This window comes from Pleurodeles waltl, chromosome 12 (assembly GCF_031143425.1).
Source record: "Pleurodeles waltl isolate 20211129_DDA chromosome 12, aPleWal1.hap1.20221129, whole genome shotgun sequence".
NCBI classification, from domain to species: Eukaryota; Metazoa; Chordata; class Amphibia; order Caudata; family Salamandridae; genus Pleurodeles; species Pleurodeles waltl.
Genome location: NC_090451.1, coordinates 526254855 through 526273318, shown reverse-complemented (window position 1 = coordinate 526273318; position 18464 = coordinate 526254855).

The following is an 18464-nucleotide window of genomic DNA, read 5'->3' as shown; positions in this document are numbered from 1 at the left end:
AAAAAGAAAATAGTTGTTTTCTAGGCAGAATTGCAGCATTTCCATGATCATCAAGTTGCGTTCCAGATACTTCACAGACTTTGTGGATAGGCATCTTCTAACAGCTTCTAAGCCGTCACTGTGTTTTATGAACGTGTAAAGGCTGACAACGTCAATGGTAACCAGAAAATAGTCAGATTGCCAGTCGATGTTTTGTAGCTTATGTAAAATATCTTTTGTGTCTCTGACAAAGGACAGTAAGTTTGTCATAAAAGGCTGTAGTTCCTTTTCAATTAGGGTGCCCAATTGAGAGCAGATAGAGTTAATACCTGATAATATTGGTCTGCCTTTGGGTGGGTGGCCTTTTTTATGTTTTTTTGGGAGAAGATATAGGGTAGGAATAGTGGGAAATTGTAAGTATAAAGCACTTTTTTCTTTGCTGGAAAGAATTTCGAGAGAGTGCCAATGTTCCAAAAGGTCAGATAGCCTGTGTTGGATTTCAATTGTTGGGTTATGTGAGAGTAATTTATAGCATTTCTTGTCCTGTAGATGCCGATAGGCTTCCTGTAAATAGTCTTGAGTATTGAGGACAACTATATTCCCGCCCTTGTCAGCCTCTTTAATGATAATTTGGTTGTTATTACTCAATAGTTTGAGAGCTTGTGCTTGATCTTTAGAAATATTAGATCGAGAATATTTGCGTTTATCACAATAATGTTTGTACTCTCGGTCCAGGTCCCTTAGTACTGCTATCGAAAAAAGGTCGATGGAGTTCCCTGCCGGAAGGGTGGGGTAAAAGTGGATTTGGGTCGCAAATCAGAAGGATGAAATTTGTTGGTGTCTAAGTCTAAATCTTGTGCTATCTGAGAGAGGGGTAAGTCAGGTTTGTCAATATTGGACAAGTTTCGTAACAAACCAATATCTTCAAGGTCTTGGATTGAAAAGTCACTTGAATTGTGTGAAGGGGGTAATGGATGGGGAAGAGAAGAAGGAGAGATGGTGGAAAAAAATGATTTAAGTTTGAGGTGGCGTATGAATTTTAAAAAGTCAATCTTGGTTTGGGTGATATTCCAAAAGTTAGTGGGGCAAAAGGAAAGACCTCGATTGAGAATTTGATGGTCTATTGGGGAAAGCTCATGGTCAGAGAGGTTAACTGTTAGTTGTATATCAGGTTTTAGGGTCTTGTGGTCTTGCTGCGGGCTCGTGTTTGTATGCCTGATGTGCTTGGTCAATTGTATTCATCTTGCGATATTTCAATCAATTAATTGATTGAAATATCGCAAGATGAATACGACACCCTAGTCATTTGGGGCCAGATGTAGCAAAGAAACATTTTGCGAGTTGTAAATAGCGAGTCATAGCGACTCGCTATTTGCAACTTGCAAAATGTTATGCAGAACGGTGTCTCAGACACCGTCTGCGAGTCGGTATGGGGTCGCAATGACCCACCTCATGAATATTAATGAGGTGGGTCGCAAATTGCGGCCCCATACCGACTATGGGCACTCGCAAACATGGAGGCCTGCTGTAGTCAGCAGACCTCCGTGTTCGTGACTGCTTTAAATAAAGCAGTTTTTTTTGTTTTAAGTGTAGCCCGTTTTCCTTAAAGGAAAACGAGCTGCACTTAAAAAAAAAAACCGAAACCTTTAGTTTCGGTATTTTTTCAGGGCAGGGAGTGGTCCCTTGGACCACTCCCTGCCCTGAAAAAATGTTTTTGGGTCCAGTCACAAACTGGAAGGGGTCCCATGGGGACCCCTTCCAATTTGCGAGTGGGTTACCATCCACTTGAAGTGGATGGTAACTGCAACACCATTTGCGACCGCATATGCGGTCGCAAATGGTATTGCATACCACTAGGAATCGCAAATAGGAAGGGAACACCCCTTCCTATTTGCGATTCTGAAATGCATTTTGCGAGTCGGTCCGACTCGCAGAATGCATTTCTGCATAGGAAAATGCGATTTGCAACTCGCAAACGGCAGTTTTTGCCGTTTGCGAGTTGCAAATCCTTTCCTACATCTGGCCCTTGGATCCTAAAAATAGACCAGCGCCTTCTTTGGGTACTCCCAAGATGGCGCCGCCATTTTCTCCCCCAGCGAGAGCTTGAGTCCTTTCTCCCTGTCCATACCCGATAGTTTACATCGAGGTAGGACAACTGAAACTACTCCCCGGTCGCGTATAAAGACGCGAAGGAAAACCGGCGCGTTGCCTCCTTCTCAAACATTATTGCAGGCGACGGATAGTAACACTTTTCACCGCATTTTCAACTCCAATAATAACGGGTGAGTGCTACTACAGAGTTTTCATCTGCAGGTTAAAACGCACATCGCCTATTCTGCCCAGTATTTACAACTAACTTTTCCGACGAGATTTAATATATCTAAAATGGATATAAATTCGGACTAGCCTCTTATTATGATGTATCTCCTTGGACATAACTTAGGGCACTTTTCTTTGTCGTTTTGTTAATTACAAACATACCAATACCTCTGTTTTTCCCCCTTATATCAATTCAATCCATTTCTTCTGAATTAGGACTGCACTTATAATATTGTAATGTTTCATTATTATTGGATATCCTGTTAATATGTAAATATCACTCAGCCATGGTGCTTTCTTCCCAAGAGGCTATCTTCTGATTACAACTGTCTGTTCAATCTATTTTTACAGACAAAAGGTGTTATATAAAATACTTATGTTTTCGGGCTAACAGCTGACCTAATACCTACATGATTGATTGTCAATGACCTTTTGAACACTACTTACTATAAATGGTATGTCTTTTTGCGTTGCCTTTGTATAGTCACAACCTTCATTCTCAATCACATCTTTCCTCTTACTATAACGCTATAGCGTTTCTTTCTACTTGCATGCCTTCCACTGCAATTTAGTCAACTCAGGTTACCTCTTCACATGGTTGCTTGATTTTCTTTATGTACCCTTAAGGATATTGGTAATATGTTGCTACCATCATATATATTTAATTCTTGAAATATCTCTATCGTTTCACTTGTTCTCTCATCATTTCCCTTATCACCCGGCACAGGCCTATCCTTGACCTCTTTGACGAATCATCTTTTTGGACAGCATGACTCTTTTTTATTGACCTTAGGTCCCTATTCCTCGATTTCTTGGGATTTCCTTTGCACAATTTCTTTGCACAACTTTTTGGCTTCCCGTTATCCATTTCAACATATCTACACTTGACTTTATCATACCATCTAGTCTTACAACATTTCTTCTTTCTTCCCAGCCTTGAGAAAGCCCTGGCCTACGCACCTTTGGGGCGAAACACGTGTTGGCTGGCCTAATCCACATTCCTTTGGACCTATGAGTGTCTACATCTCTACTGCGTACTTTTTGCCTTTCTCAAATAATAAACTGGATTTGGAGCAACACTGACATTGATGTTAGCCTTGTTTGATGAAAACCAATTGTCTTTAGACAAAACGGACCCGAAGAAGTATAATTATACTTACATAGTGGGCACCTCACCACCTTTTGACTTACCTACAGAAAATAACAGCTGAAATAAAAAAATATTTAATTTTTTTCCATGTTTTACTCTGTAACTTTTCCCTGCGATGTCAGATTTTTGAAAGCACTATACCGTTACGTCTGCTGGACTCTTCTGTTTGCGGGGATATATAGGGTTTGTAGGTTCATCAACAACCCTAAGTACCCAGAGCCAATAAAGGAGCTGCACCTTCCAATGGGTTTTCATTCTATACTGGGTATACAGCAATTCATTTGCTGAAATATAAGGAGTAAAAATAGGTATCAAGAAAACCTTTGTATTTCCAAAATGGGCACAAGATAAGGTGTTGAGAAGCAGTGGTTATTTGCACATCTCTGAATTCCGGGGTGCCCATACTAGCATGTGAATTACAGAGCATTTCTCAAATAGACGCCTTTTATACACACTGTCTTACATTTGGAAGGACAAAATGTAGAGAAAGACAAAGGGCAGTAACACTTGTTTTGCTATTCTGTGTTTCCCCAAGTCTCCCGATAAAAATGGTACCTCACATGTGTGAGTAGGCCTAGCGCCCGCGACAGGAAATGTTCTAAAGCACAACGTGGACACATCACATTTTCCCAAAGAAAACAGAGCTGTTTTTTGCAAAGTGCCTAGCTCTGGATTTTGGCCTCTAGCTCAGCCGGCACCTAGGGAAACCTACCAAACCTGCACATTTTTCAAACCTAGTCACCTAGGAGAATCCAAGATGGGGTGACTTGTGGGGCTCTTGCCAGATTCTGTTACCCAGAATCCTTTGCAAACCTCAAAACTTGGCCAAAAAAACACTTTTTCCTCACAATTCGGTGACAGAAAGTTCTTGAATCTGAGAGAGGCCACAAATTTCCTTCCACACAGTGTTTCCACAAGTTTCCAGATAAAAAATGGTACCTCACTTGTGTGGGCAGGCCTAGCACCCGCGACAGGAAATGCCCCAAAACACAACGTGGACACATCACATTTTCCCAAAGAAAAAAGAGCTGTATTTTGCAAAGTGTCTAGCTGTGGATTTTGGCCTCTAGCTCAGCCGGCACCTACGGAAACCTACCAAACCTGCGCGTTTTTTAAAACTAGACACCGAGGGGAATCCAAGATGGGGTGACTTGTGGGGCTCTCACCAGGTTCTCTTACCCAGAATCCTTTGCAAACCTCAAAATTTGGCCCAAAAACACTTTTTCCTCACATTTCGGTGACAGAAAGTTCTGGAATCTGAGAGGAGCCACAAATTTCCTTCCACCCAACGTTCCCCCGAGTCTCCCGATAAAAATGGTACTTCACTTGTGTGGGTAGGCCTAGTGCCCGTGAAAGGAAATGCCCCAAAACACTATCTGGACACATCAAAATGATCAAACAAAACTACCCCTTTTTGCGGGAGGGCTCCTGCGTTTTTGGTCCTGGGCTCAGCAGCCATCTAGGGAAACCTACCAAACCCAGACATTTCTGAAAATTAGACACCTGAGGGAGGGAGTCCATGGAGGTGTGACTTGCATGGATCCCCCAATGTTTTCAGCAAACTTCAAATTTAGCTAAAAAGTCACATTTTCCTCACATTTCTGTGTGGGGTCACCGCACCGGGACAAATTTCCTACCACCCAACGTTCCCTCAGTCTCCCGGTAAAAATGATACCTCAGTTGTATAGGTGGGCCATTTGCCTGTGACAGGGAAGAGCCAAAAACATGTCAAAATTGAGGAGGAACCAAAGTGGGTCCAAAAGGGCAGTTTGAAAAAAAAACATTTTTAGGCTGACAAGTGCAGCAGAATTTGTATCTGTATAGATGAGACAATGCTGGGTGGTAGGAATTTTGTGGATTCCTGCAAATTCCGGAAGGTTCCATCACAAAAATGTGAGAAAAATGTGTGATTTCCAGAAACGTTTTGAGGTTTTCAGGGCACTGTGGGTAAGAAAATGGTGCAGGTTGCATGTGAAGCACACCACCCTACAATCAACCAGATGTTTAGTTTTCAGATGTGTCTAGGTCTTGTGGATTTTTCTACATGGCAGCGTCCCAAAGTCCAAAAAGTGCAGCCCTCACCATTCCAAGTGGGACGTTTTTGAGAGTTAGCCAAGCTCTATGGCCCAAATGTAAAACCAAAACCCAAAATAATCAAATGTCCTCTTGCTTGCCGTGGGATAAGATGTTTTAGTGTGTGCGGGGAGAGCTGAAAGACTCCCTTCAGTTGGGGTTGGGGCATAACCAGGCCAATACTGGTCGGTAGCCACCACCCCACTATTTTTTTTTTTTTATCCCCTGGCATCTAGTACACTTTCTGCCCCCGGGGTGTGGATCGGGGGTAATTGCCCCATCTGCCCACTGGTGGGCAGAACAACTTTGGCCCCATTTATTTGGGGTGGGGGTATGGCCATACCCCCACCCTCTTATTTTGAAAAAAAATCTTCCCTGGTCTCTGGTGGGCTTTCTGCCTCCTTTGGGGGCAGATGGGCCTTCCAAAAATAGGCCGATGTGCCCCCAAGGGGGCAGATATGGCCAACAGTAAGGTGCCCCCATGGGGAACGACTCTTGCCCAAGGGGCAGCCCTGCCAAACAAAACACACATATACACACACACCAATCCCTGGTGCCTAAGTGGTTTCTGCCCCCCCTGGGGCAGATCGGCCTGATAGAAATAGGCCGATCTGCCCCTAAGGGAAGCAGAAATGGCCAAAAATGAATTTGCTACCCCAGGGGAGAGACCCTTACCTAAGGGATCGCTCCCCTTGCGTGAAATTGATGCAAAAAAAAGAATCCCCAGTGCCTAGTGGTTTCTGCCCCCCTCTGAGGCAGATTGGCCTAATAAAAATAGGTTGCTCTGCCCCCAAGGGCGACAGAAATGGCCTAAATACAATTTGCCAGGGGAGCGATCCTTGCCTAAGGGGTCCTTCCCCATACATAAAAACATAAAGTAAACAAAAATATATTGGCCTTGTGGGGAGCGGCCCTTGCCCGAGGGGCCGCTCCCCTTATGCGTAAGTCTGGAAAAAAAAAATCCCTGGTGTCTAGTGGGCATTTCTGCTGCCCGAGCAGAAATGCTTGCAGAGACATGAAAGGAAAGGAAAGTCCTTTCCTTTCCTTTCATGCCTCTGCCTGCCCCCTCCTCTCGAGCGGAAGAATAATGCTGAGCATTTCTCTTCCGCATTGCTCTGGAAGCATGCTTCCAGCACGATGGGAGGTGACCTCTGATGAGGTCAGCACGCAATTGCGTGCTGACATCATCAGACATCACTGCGGGGTCGGGGTGGAAGGGGAAGCGATTCCCCTTCCAGCCCTGACATGGGGGGGGGGGGTTGGGGAGGAAGCGCACAGGGCTCCGGTGCCGGGATGCAATGGTTACATCCTCGGCACAGGAGCACTGTGCCACAGGACGTAACCATTACGTCCCCGGCACACTAGCAGTTAAGGAATCAGCATCTACCATTAAAAGACTAATCAATGAAGCTAAATTTATGAAAGAAAGACATCAGGAACTGCTCAGCTTCACCAATCAGATTACTAAGGGGTAGAGAATGCGATCAAACAACCGAACTGTCAGACAAAGGACAGAGAATGGACTCTAACATGACTAGAATGACAAGGTGGCTGACGGACTCTCTCTTCTGAATGTGTAGTCTGGATATACTAAAATCCATAAAGCATTTTCTCATGCCGTCATTGGTCAGAAAAATTGTACGTTCACAGTAGAACCAATAGTCTCTAAATTTGAAATCTAAAATATAACTAGACAGTCTTTCACACATCAATGATTGGCTCCTCTTCTACCGTTCCCATCGTCAGGTAACTCTTTTGTTGCAATCCTAGCTGTAGTCAGTGCGTCTGTTGTTAGCTCTGAGGAACATCTTCTCACGCAGCAAATCTACAAAGTATCAACTTCTAGTTCCGGACATTTCAACAAACAGTTCTCATGAGAAAGTTTAAGACATTTACAAATCACTTGGTCAGCACCATGTGAACAATGAACAATATTAATTCTCTGCTTTCACAAAACATATATGAACATTTATTTATGCCATGCAACTTAACATGAGGCTCTGTCGACTAGGCCCAAACCTCGTAATTGAACAATGCCTAATATTATTTAAGCAAATACATAACATTAATATATTAGTATAACCCATTAATACATTTTATTCTACATGTGCACATTATTAAAACTATAAATGTGAATTCTTTATTAATCTATATACAAGTTATGGTGTCCACTTAAGTGGGAACATTCTCCAAGACGCACCCTTTTCTCTATGTTATCCAAATTCATGTAAGTTTTTAACCATTATCAATGCAAATTTATTAGTAATTAATTCAGCTTTCACAATCCATCTAATGACTAAATGTGTCATCACACTTTACATAACTTAACACAATTTTTCTTAACCTAAAAGTTTGTCTCATGATAACCTTTTACGTTTCTTTTCTTTCTCCAGTTTTCATCAAAATATCTTTCTAATTTAATTTCCTCCCTCCTCTGATCATTTTTCAACTCCTGCATTTTAATCACATGATACAATTTATGAATTCCCCATATTCCAATTACTCAAATGACAATAATCAATATCATCTGTATTATTTTCATAATCATACCTTTCCCTAGGTTGCCCAGCCAATTTCCAACAGAAGCAAAACCTTTGACAACCTTTTCCCATACTCCAGGTTCTTCAAAAACTTCTAAGTCAGAGTTAATATTAGTCAGATTGTTAATAAAGCTTTTAATCCCTCTACTATTGTTAGGAATAAATGTGCAACAATGTTGCGATTTCAGCATTTTACAAACTCCGCCCTCCTTTGCTAAAAGGATGTCTAACGCAAGGCGGTTCTGAAGAGACATAGATCTTACCGTAGCCATTTCTGTGTCCATTACGATCATGGCTCCTGAAAAAGTAGTCAGCATGTTATCCACCATAGTAGACAACTTTCTAATTTTCATAGAATTTAGAATAACTCCCACTAAGGGAATTGTTGCTCCAAATATAACTCCAATTATGCCAGAATAAGATTCTCTCTTTGGTCTAGCAAGGTGTATTTCCTTCAGTTTAGGTGTCTCATTGAGGTTCTCAAGATGATAAATCTTTGGGAAAACTATTCCCAAGTAACTTGTGTCATACCATCCTCTTGGAAGATGGTAATAAGAATTTGGTCCACATATGTAATAAATCCCTGGAATTGCTGGGTCTTGTCCATTTAACATAAAAGTCCATTTAGGGGGTCATTCTGACCCTGGCGGCCGGTGGCCGCCAGGGCCACCGACCACGGGAGCACCGCCAACAGGCTGGCGGTGCTCCCACGAGCATTCTGACCGCGGCGGTTCAGCCGCGGTCAGAAGCGGCAAGTCGGCGGGCTCCCGCCGACTTACCGCTGCTCGGGGGAATCCTTCATGGCGGCGGAGCGCGCTCCGCCGCCATGAGGATTCTGACCCCCCCTACCGCCATCCTGTGCATGGCGGGAAAGCCGCCATGAACAGGATGGCGGTAGGGGGGGTCGCGGGGCCCCTGGGGGCCCCTGCCGTGCCCATGCCAATGGCATGGGCACGGCAGGGGCCCCCGTAAGAGGGCCCCGCAAAGTATTTCAGTGTCTGCCTTGCAGACACTGAAATACGCGACGGGTGCCACTGCACCCGTCGCACCTTCCCACTCCGCCGGCTCGATTACGAGCCGGCATCCTCGTGGGAAGGGAGTTTTTCCCTGGGCTGGCGGGCGGTCTTTTGGAGACCGCCCGCCAGCCCAGGGAAAAACTCATAATACCCTCCGCGGTCTTCTGACCGCGGAGCGGTATAATGGGGGCGGAATTCTGGCGGGCGGCCTCCGCCGCCCGCCAGAATCAGAATCACCCCCTTACTCTGGAAAAGAAACACATGTCTGCATTCCCTTGTTCCCACAAATAAGGTATCAGTTCTAGATCTTGGCCTATATATACAAAGCCTCCCTATGTGTTGTGCATCTAAAGATAACTTCCCTTGTGTTTTTGATTTCACTATATGCATAGTCATTTCTAAATGCCCTTTTCACTAAACCCTTCTCTAATTTCTCCTTTAATGCATTCCTCCTGTCATCAGTTTGATCTAAGAAACTATTTTCTACTAGTGTGAGTCAGCATGTGATGTTGTTCCTTTGTGCGTAAGCTGTGCAAATGTCAATGTAGGTTCAAAGAAACCTCTCACTAATTCTATATTATTCTCCTTAGCCACTCTACTGAGGTATTTAATAATAGAAACAAACGAAAACACCAAATCATGATTTGAATAAAGATACCGGATGTATTCTTGATTATAGAACCTTGTTATTAAAAGACTGTAACTAATTCAATACGTATGTGGCAAACTATGGTAAGTTATCCCTTCCTCTACTGATGAAGGAATTTGCGTGAAAACAAAACACTCTCTCACATTCGTTGTCTCGATTTACTAATGCAACAAGCGATAGAAAACATTAGAAGAAAGATCTCCTTGTGGATTATCTATGGGTAAATATATTTCATCCCTTTTAAACTTGTCTAACTCTGTACGTGTAGTAGTAATAGTAGTTTCTAAAACAAAGGTATGATTAGCTACAGCTTTATTAAGAAACTTCATACTCACAATCAATAGCAAACATACAATCATATACATAGTTGCTAAGCCAATACCTGTGTATTTACAACACCTATTCTTTCTAACCTGCTTGTTGTGGTTACTCATGATCTGTAAAGAATCAGAAAGAAGGAAAAAAGAAAAATATCTATGCAGCAAAACAAAAATCTAAAATCTTCTTTGCAGCTATTTACAACTTTCAGCCTGTCTTCCAGGATTTCTTGTAAAAAATAGGTAAATCGTCAAGATCGGTATAGCAGCTTGTCAAGATCAGATTATTTTAAAAGTTACTTTCAATGACTCTTTTCTCTTCTCAGTTTCACAGAATTCTCAAAGATCAGTTCATGGACCAACTTCATGTGCCAAAGTATTGACCTGGAATTTCAGGATCAAAACAAAAATGACAAAAACTCACTTTGCCAATCACTAGTTGTTGCATACGCCCATTCAGGACCAGCGTATCTTTGGTTTGCAATTTGCTTTCTTTTCAGTCTTCGATCTCCATTTAGCTCTCCATGACTCAAATCTTCTTTTCTTGTGGTGTCTACTTCTTATTTGATTGTTGACACTGTAATCGATTCTTTTCTTTTAGCTTCTGATTTCAGCCACTCATCTCCTTTCAGTCGACCCTTGGTAAATGCTCTTTTCAATGTTAGACTTTCAGCTTCTTCTAGTTCGGCAGGATTTTGACTTTATGTATCTGTGATTTCTCTTGGAGGAGTCAGATCATTTTGACTCTGATCCAACTCAACACCCTCCACCGGGTCTATAGCTTCCTCTGTTTGTCTTTCAAGATCGTCTTCTTCTGGGAGAGCTCTCCTCTGACTAGACTCCCCTGCTACCTCAGTTGAGGTTGTTTCAATGCCATTGTCTTGTTGGTCCTCCTTTACGTCTCTCACAGGGGTGTCTTGATTGTCCTCGGCCTGCTCAGAGTCTGTCTCTGATTCTCCAGCTTCCTTCTCTGATTCTGGAGTTTGTCCAGATGTTGTTGGTACTCTCAACAACTCTTCTTCATTGTCTAAAGGACATGGTACTTTTCGAGTATGGCTAGCATGAATCCAATTCGGAACTCCCTCGCACTTCACAGCAGTAGTAGTAACCAGTACTACCTGATGGGGACCCTTCCACCGGGGCTCAAACAAGTCTTCCTCACAGTTTTTCTGATCACAACCCAAACACCAGCTCTTAGGTTGTGGCTTTGATCCTGTGATGGCTGCACAGTTGTGGCCTCCACCTGATAAGAGAAAGAGTGAACCACAACAGCCAGACCCTTGCAGTAGTCCATCACCATATCATCTGTTATGTTCACAAGAGCATAGGCACAAACCGCTGGCAACCTCATTGCTCTGTCCATGAGGATTTAATGCGGCAACAGTTTAGTCTTCCTGTCGGATGTGTTTCTCATACACATCAGAACTAGCGGTAGTGCGTCTGGCCATTTCAGATTCGTGGACGCACACATCTTTGCAGGTCTTGATTTCAGGGTACCATTTATTTGCTCTACAAGTCCTGATGCTTCAGGACGGTAACTACAATGCAACGTCTGCTCAATGTTTAAGGCTGAACCAAGAAATTTAATTATTTCATTGTTGAAGTGACTTCCTCTATCTGATTCTAAAGAGACCGGAAAACCAAAACAAGTTATCAGTTCCCTAAGCAATAACTTTGCTACAGTAAGACTGTCATTTCTTTGTGTGGAGTAGGCTTCAATCCAGTGACTAAAAATGCAAACAATCACCAGCACATCTCTCAATCCTCCACACACAGGCATCTCCATAAAATCCATCTGCATTCTGCTAAATGGACCTCCCGCTCTTCCAATACAGCTTATGTTAACCATAGTCCTTTTACCCACATTCATTTGCTGGCAAATTATGCAACAGTGGCAAACTGCTTCGCCAACCTGTCTAAACTTTGGATTGAACCAAAATTGCTTGAAGGTGCGAATCATAGCATCCCTCCCAACATGTGCATGACCATGATAATATCTAGCCATTTGAGTCAAAAGATTATTTGGCAGGACTTTTTGGCCTTCTCCTGATACCACAATCACAAAAAAGGGGAGTACGGGGTTGTATATGAAGTGGGGGGGTCAATAGTGTACTAATTGTGACGCTAGACCACTCGTAGTCCTCAACTAGAGGTGAAAATTGGGTGGGCTGTGTAGTGATGTTCGGTCAGGGGGGAAGGTGAGGAGTTGGGGAAATAACCAACGAAAGGAAAGTTTCCTTTACGGACTAGGTGGTCTCACACACTATATAGTGTCATGCTTCATCATATGACCACCTAGCCCCACCCAGGTAGGACAGTGCCACCTGGGCGGACTCAACCTCACTGTTAAAAGAACAGGAGGGAGTGCGTAAATTAATCTTATTCCTGGAAATAGGGATCCAGCTATACTAGGGAAATAAAAACACCTACTCAGGTACCCGGGTAACTTTAATGGGGGTCCTGTGTGGTGTGGTTAAAAAGGATGGGGAACCAGTGTGAGAGCAATGACTCACAAGGTCACCTGTCTAAAATGGGGTAGCCGACATGTTTCTGCCCTTATGGTGGAGCTATGGAGAGTCTCTGGGCATTCATCAGGGCATTGGATCCCTGTAGTGATTCCTACTTAAACACTGCGAAAATAATCACATATGGAAGGGAGGGCCTACCTTAACCAAGAAAATATCTGGGGAGGACCCTCACACTTGAGGCTACTGGCCTCTGGTATCCTGGAGAGGGAGCGTCCCCTTATAGTAAGACTTGCATCAAAGGTGGGCGCTCTCTGTGCGCCTATACCGACCTCTCATTCAGGACCGCTTCTCCTGATACCCACATGCCATCTTCCCTTTGCACACATTTCATTTTAACCCACATTTTCTTTTCACCTTTGTCAACATTGTTTTGGAGAGCTTTCAGCTCTTCCCAAGTGTCAATCACAGCTCAAGCATACTTCATACAAATCTCTTCTTCAGGTAACAGTTCCCATTTGTCCTTGAAATATATACTCAATGCTCAAAACCTTGTGACTTGATCTGCATATCCATTTCCCATTGACACAAAATCTTGTGATCTCTGGTGTGCACTGCATTTCACCACAGCAATCTTTTCAGGCATTTGTAAAGCTTGTAACAAATCACGGATTCTTTCACCATTTCTGACTGGCGAACCGGAAGAGATCATGAGACCTCTCTGTGACCATAGCTGACCGAAATCATTGACTATTCCAAATCCGTACTGGCTGTCTGTATAAATGGTAACTTTAAGCTATGCAGAGACGTGGCATGATCTAGTAAGAGCCACTCACTCAGCTACTTGTGCGGAATACACTCCCCGAAGCCAGGAAGCTTCCAGTATACCAGAAATTGTGCACACAGCATAACCTGCCTTTAATGTTCCATGTTATCTCTTAAACAGGAACCTCAACAAAAATAATTTGGTAATTTTCTTCCATTTGGGTATCTCTAATATCAGGTCTAGGTTTCGTGCACAAATCAGTTACTTCCAGACAGTCATGTTCAACATCTTTCAATTTATCAATTTCAACATTTTCTTTTGGAAACTAAGTTGTTTGTTTAAGCACTGTACACTTTTCAGAGTAACATTCAGTGATCCCAAAATTATAGTCTCATATTGGGTTGATCTTGCATGGGTAAGGAGTTGGGTCTTTGTTCGGGTAAGCAAAACTTCAATGGAGTGAGGGACCAAAACAGTTAAAGGATGTCCCATCACACTGTTCTCACTCTGAATGAGGCTCAGTCCAACCGCTGCTATAGTTCGCAAACAGCCAGGTAATGCTGCTGCAACTGGGTCCAAAGTAGCCAAAAAATATGCTACTGGGCGGTTTACACCACCATGAACCTATGTTAGGACAGATAGAGAACATGCATCATGCTCATGACAAAACAACATGAATGGTTTTGTGTAGTCAGGCATTCCCAAAGCCGGAGCTTTGCACAGACTTTCCCTCAACTCCGTAAAGGCTTTAATGCAAGCTTGGTCTAACTCCAGGGGATCAGTAACCTCTTTGCGAGTCAGCTTCTGCAATGGATTTTAAATGATTGAAAAATTGAGAATCCACTGTTGACAATAGCTCACCATTCCCAGAAACATCCTGACATCTCTCTACGTAACAGGGAGATTCATCTGCAATATAGCTGTGACTCTCTCTCTGGAAATCTTTCTAGCTCCCTTTTCGATTTGGTGTCCAAAGTATTTCACTTCTTTCTGACAATACTGTAATTTTGGACACTTTATATCCATTCTTTCCCAGATGATTTAATAAGGCAATAGTATCATGCCTGCATGCTTCCTTTGTTTTTGAAGCGACTAACAAATCATCAATGTACTGTACCAATGTCGATTGGAAAGGCATTTCCAATGACTCCAAATTCTTCTTCAGTATTTGATTGAAAATGGATGTTGACTCTGACATTCCTTGAGGAATTCTGCACCAACAGTGCGATCAAGGAATTTAAAACAGAAAAGAAACTGGCTATTTTTGTGAAGATGTACAGAAAAGAATGCTTGTGATAGGTCCACTACAGTGAACCATTCAGCATCGCATGGGATCTGAAACAATATCACTGCTGTTTTGGCACCACTGGACAATATTTAATCACAATATCATTTATTTTCCTCAAATCGTGAACAATCTGAATTTTCCCACAGTGTTTTTCGTAAACCCATGATAGGTAAGTTACAGGGGCTACTCAATACTTCTTTTAAAACATCTTGCTTTACAAACTCCACAATTATAGGTGCAATCCCTTCAGTAGTATTGTGTGTCATGTGGTATTGGAGAATCTGGAGAAAAATTGCATTTGGCTTAACTGGGACTTTAACTGGCTCAACTCCTCTGATTAGACCAATGTCTTTCCCTGAAAAATCCCATACTTTCATCTTAACTTCCCCGTGTAAGTCAGAAGGAAGATCTTGTACCATAAAACAGGAAAGAAACTGATCAAGGTGTACTCTTCATTCACTGAGTCACAATATGTTCCCTCAGGCTGGTCATCTTCGCCATCACTATTTGTCTAAATCGCAATCCCATCACTTGAACAGGTAATTGAACATCTCGTTTTACATAGCAGATCTCTTCCTAGTAAGGAAACCGTACTCGAGTCACAAACTACACATTTGTGTAAGCCTTTGAAGTTTCCAATTTTAACTGATTCTGTAATCAGGTTTGGTAAATACTGGTTTGCAACTTCTACAATCTGCACTGTTTTCCCTGAAAGGGGCAAGCTGGGAACTTCTGCAGTTCTCACTGTAGAGTGGGTAGCTCCTGTGTCGACTAAGAATGAGAGTTTGTGGCCCATCACTTTTCCCTTCACATATGGACCCTTCTGGTCTACTTCTCATGAAGCTGCTAACACACATTCCTCTTAATCTGAACTCTCACTCACCCAATCATCATTTGATTCATCCTCACTGTGTAATGGGTATTGGTGTATTGTGTTATTACTCGTGTTAAACCTTTGATCTGTGACCTGCTGAGGAAGCATCATCTGTTGCTGTTCTATTGGGGCTTGAGGTATCTGAATTTGTTGCCTATCTACCATTTGGACCGGGGGTTGCATTTGCTGCTGCTGGGGCATCTGAAAACGTGGCATTTGCATCTGAGGCATAGGCTGAAGACCTTGCACGTGGTTCACATTATTTTGAAAATTAAGATTGACCTCTCATTCTTGATCCTCTCATGTTTGGAAAATAATGGATTTAATTTGTCGGTGGAACAACAACTTCCTGTCCTAGCATCGGACACTCCTGATTCCAATGTCCGAGGCCTCTGCAGGCGTGACAAGTTACATCCTTTTCAGAGCCTGCATATTGTTCTGGGCAACTACCGTATTCAAATCAACATCACGATTCACATTTCCATTTCCACCACAACCTCTACCTTTCGCCTGATTCTGAATCCACATGTTTCCCTGCTGCTGCTGCGGAAAACTCTCTTGTATTCCTGATTGTGCCACTTTAATCTGCATCACCATTGCCTTCTCCTTCAACCTTCTCTGCTTAAATTCATTCTCATCACTACAGTACTTGGCATATTGCAGTACCTCATCAATCGGCTTTGCTTGCCAACAAATCAAATCACTCTTAATCATCTGGCTAATTTCAGGTCTCAATCCTTCAACAAACCTGAACACAAAATGAATCATGTCTTTCGTCTCAACTGTTTCTTTACCACTGTAATGTTTCAATGCCTGCAACAAATCACTCATGTATGGACTCCTTTCCTTCCAGTGCTGTCCTGTCTATCCTCTGCCAATCTATATTCTTAGGAGAAATTCTCATTTTCTGAAATGTTATCACCTTGTAATAGTATTTCATTATATCAGGAAATGGTTCACCTGTAGCTGGGTCTCGTAGGGGCTTTCTTGTCGGCCAATCTATGCTTCTTTTGCATTCAACCCACAAGTTTGCTGGAACTACTATTTCTAATAGGGTATTCAAATCCTCCCACAGGCATTTTGCAAGTTTTACAAACCTATCTGTTAGCTGGTACCATTCCACTGGTTTCTCTCTCAACCTGGCGTAATCTTTTGTGAATGACAAAATGTCACTTCTGCTCCAAGGGATATGGAAAAAATTCCCTCCCGGAATTTCTCTCATTGGTAATATTTTCACTGGGTTATCAGTCTGCTGCACACTAGCAGTAAAATTCACAAAATCCCTTTTCCTTTTGTCTTGTTTCTTTACCCATCTACCTTCCCATTTATCCAATGCTCCCCATGTTTGAATGCTCTGGATTAATTCCCTCATGTGAATTTTCATTCCTAATATTCTCATGTTCTCAGTGTCTTTTGAGTCAAACTCTAATCTGTAACTTCTTTTCTCAATCTCTATGTCATATTCCCCTGCCAGTTGTGCTAATTTCTGATGTACCAATCCTGCTTTGTTGGTAATTAGTTTGCACAAAAAGCGCAACTCCTCTTTACTGTATGAGTCAATTATGTTCAAACCAATTGTTCCCTCAATTAATTCTTCTTATTTTAATTTAAGCCTGGCCAAATTCAGTGGATTTCTTCCATTCAAATCTCCTGGTGTGCTATTCAGCCTTTCCAGCCATTCGGTTAATTGCTGGGCTGTCAAACTTGTAACAAGACATTATTCTTACTTACACTGGGCACTTGCTGTAACGTTAGACATCAGGTCTGTGGTGTCACGAAGCTTGGGTTAGGACCTATGTCTGATCTCCCCAAACGATTCGCTGGAGTCCTGGGATAACTCAAGTCAATTAACGGACCTGTTGTATCAAATGTCAGTTTCATTGCAGTCATCATTCCTGTATGTTCACTGAACTTTACCATCTCTACACTGGAATTCAGAATTTTCAGTTCATTACTCTTATTATTTCTCTGGGCAAACAATGGTATAACTGGACCAATAGTAACGGGTACTGACACAGCGCCTGTACTCGTTCGGATGTTTTGATCTCTAGTGTACATTACTCCTGTATTCTGACTTGTCAATGCAGGCATCACTATCTGTGACCCTGTTATTGGGGTGTACCTTGGTATTGTCTGTGTTTGCATCGAAGACATTAAATTAGGGGTAGACTCCATCTGGATCAGTGTCGACTTCTGATAAATCTGTCTCATGTGGGCAGCTTGTCCTATCGTCATCATTCAATTTGTTGCAGTATCTATAATAGGTAAATCTAGATAAATTATCGGTATGTCAACCTGTGGCATAAGTATCTGTGATGTGGAAGTGGTAGGAACTTTGCGGCTAACCTGGGCTTGCCTTGGTATAGTTTCAGTCGGCACCGGAGCTGTAGAGTCTGCACTAGTACTTGGACCTGTCTCATGTGCTATCATATGGTGGGGGAACGACTTCTCAATAATTGCAAAATAAACTCGTCATCATCTGATTCTTCATCAGAAGTCAAAGATTTTAGAGACTCCTTTAAATTCTACTCTCTCTCCTCCGAAGGGTACAAATCTCTCTTTTTGGTACTCTTTCTGGCCTTGCTCTCATACTCTTGTGTGATAGCAGGAAACATCTTAATTCCCTGTAACGTCTCAGTTTTCCAAATGTTCTGCTCACTATCCCATCTCGCCTCAGCTAAAGTCTTCTCAGCTTTTCTCATTCTCCTCTCAAATTTATGTTTCTGCCGCTGTCTGGCCACTACTAACTCTCAAATAGCTAATGCTTCAAATTGTGCAGGTCTCGGGAGAGGTTTCGAATTATACAGTACTCTCCCCAAGTTCTTGAAAATTCTCAAATTGAATGTTCCATGGGCAGGAAACGCTAAGCTCCCTTATTTCTCTGTCTCTTTGCACCATTGTTTTAACCAAAGACATGGCGCAGTACCTTGTTCTTCGAATACGATATATGCGAGTGTACCTTCTGGCGGTGTAACTTCTCCTACTCTAACTAGAATTAACACATCTCCTCTTAGGGCACTCTTTAATG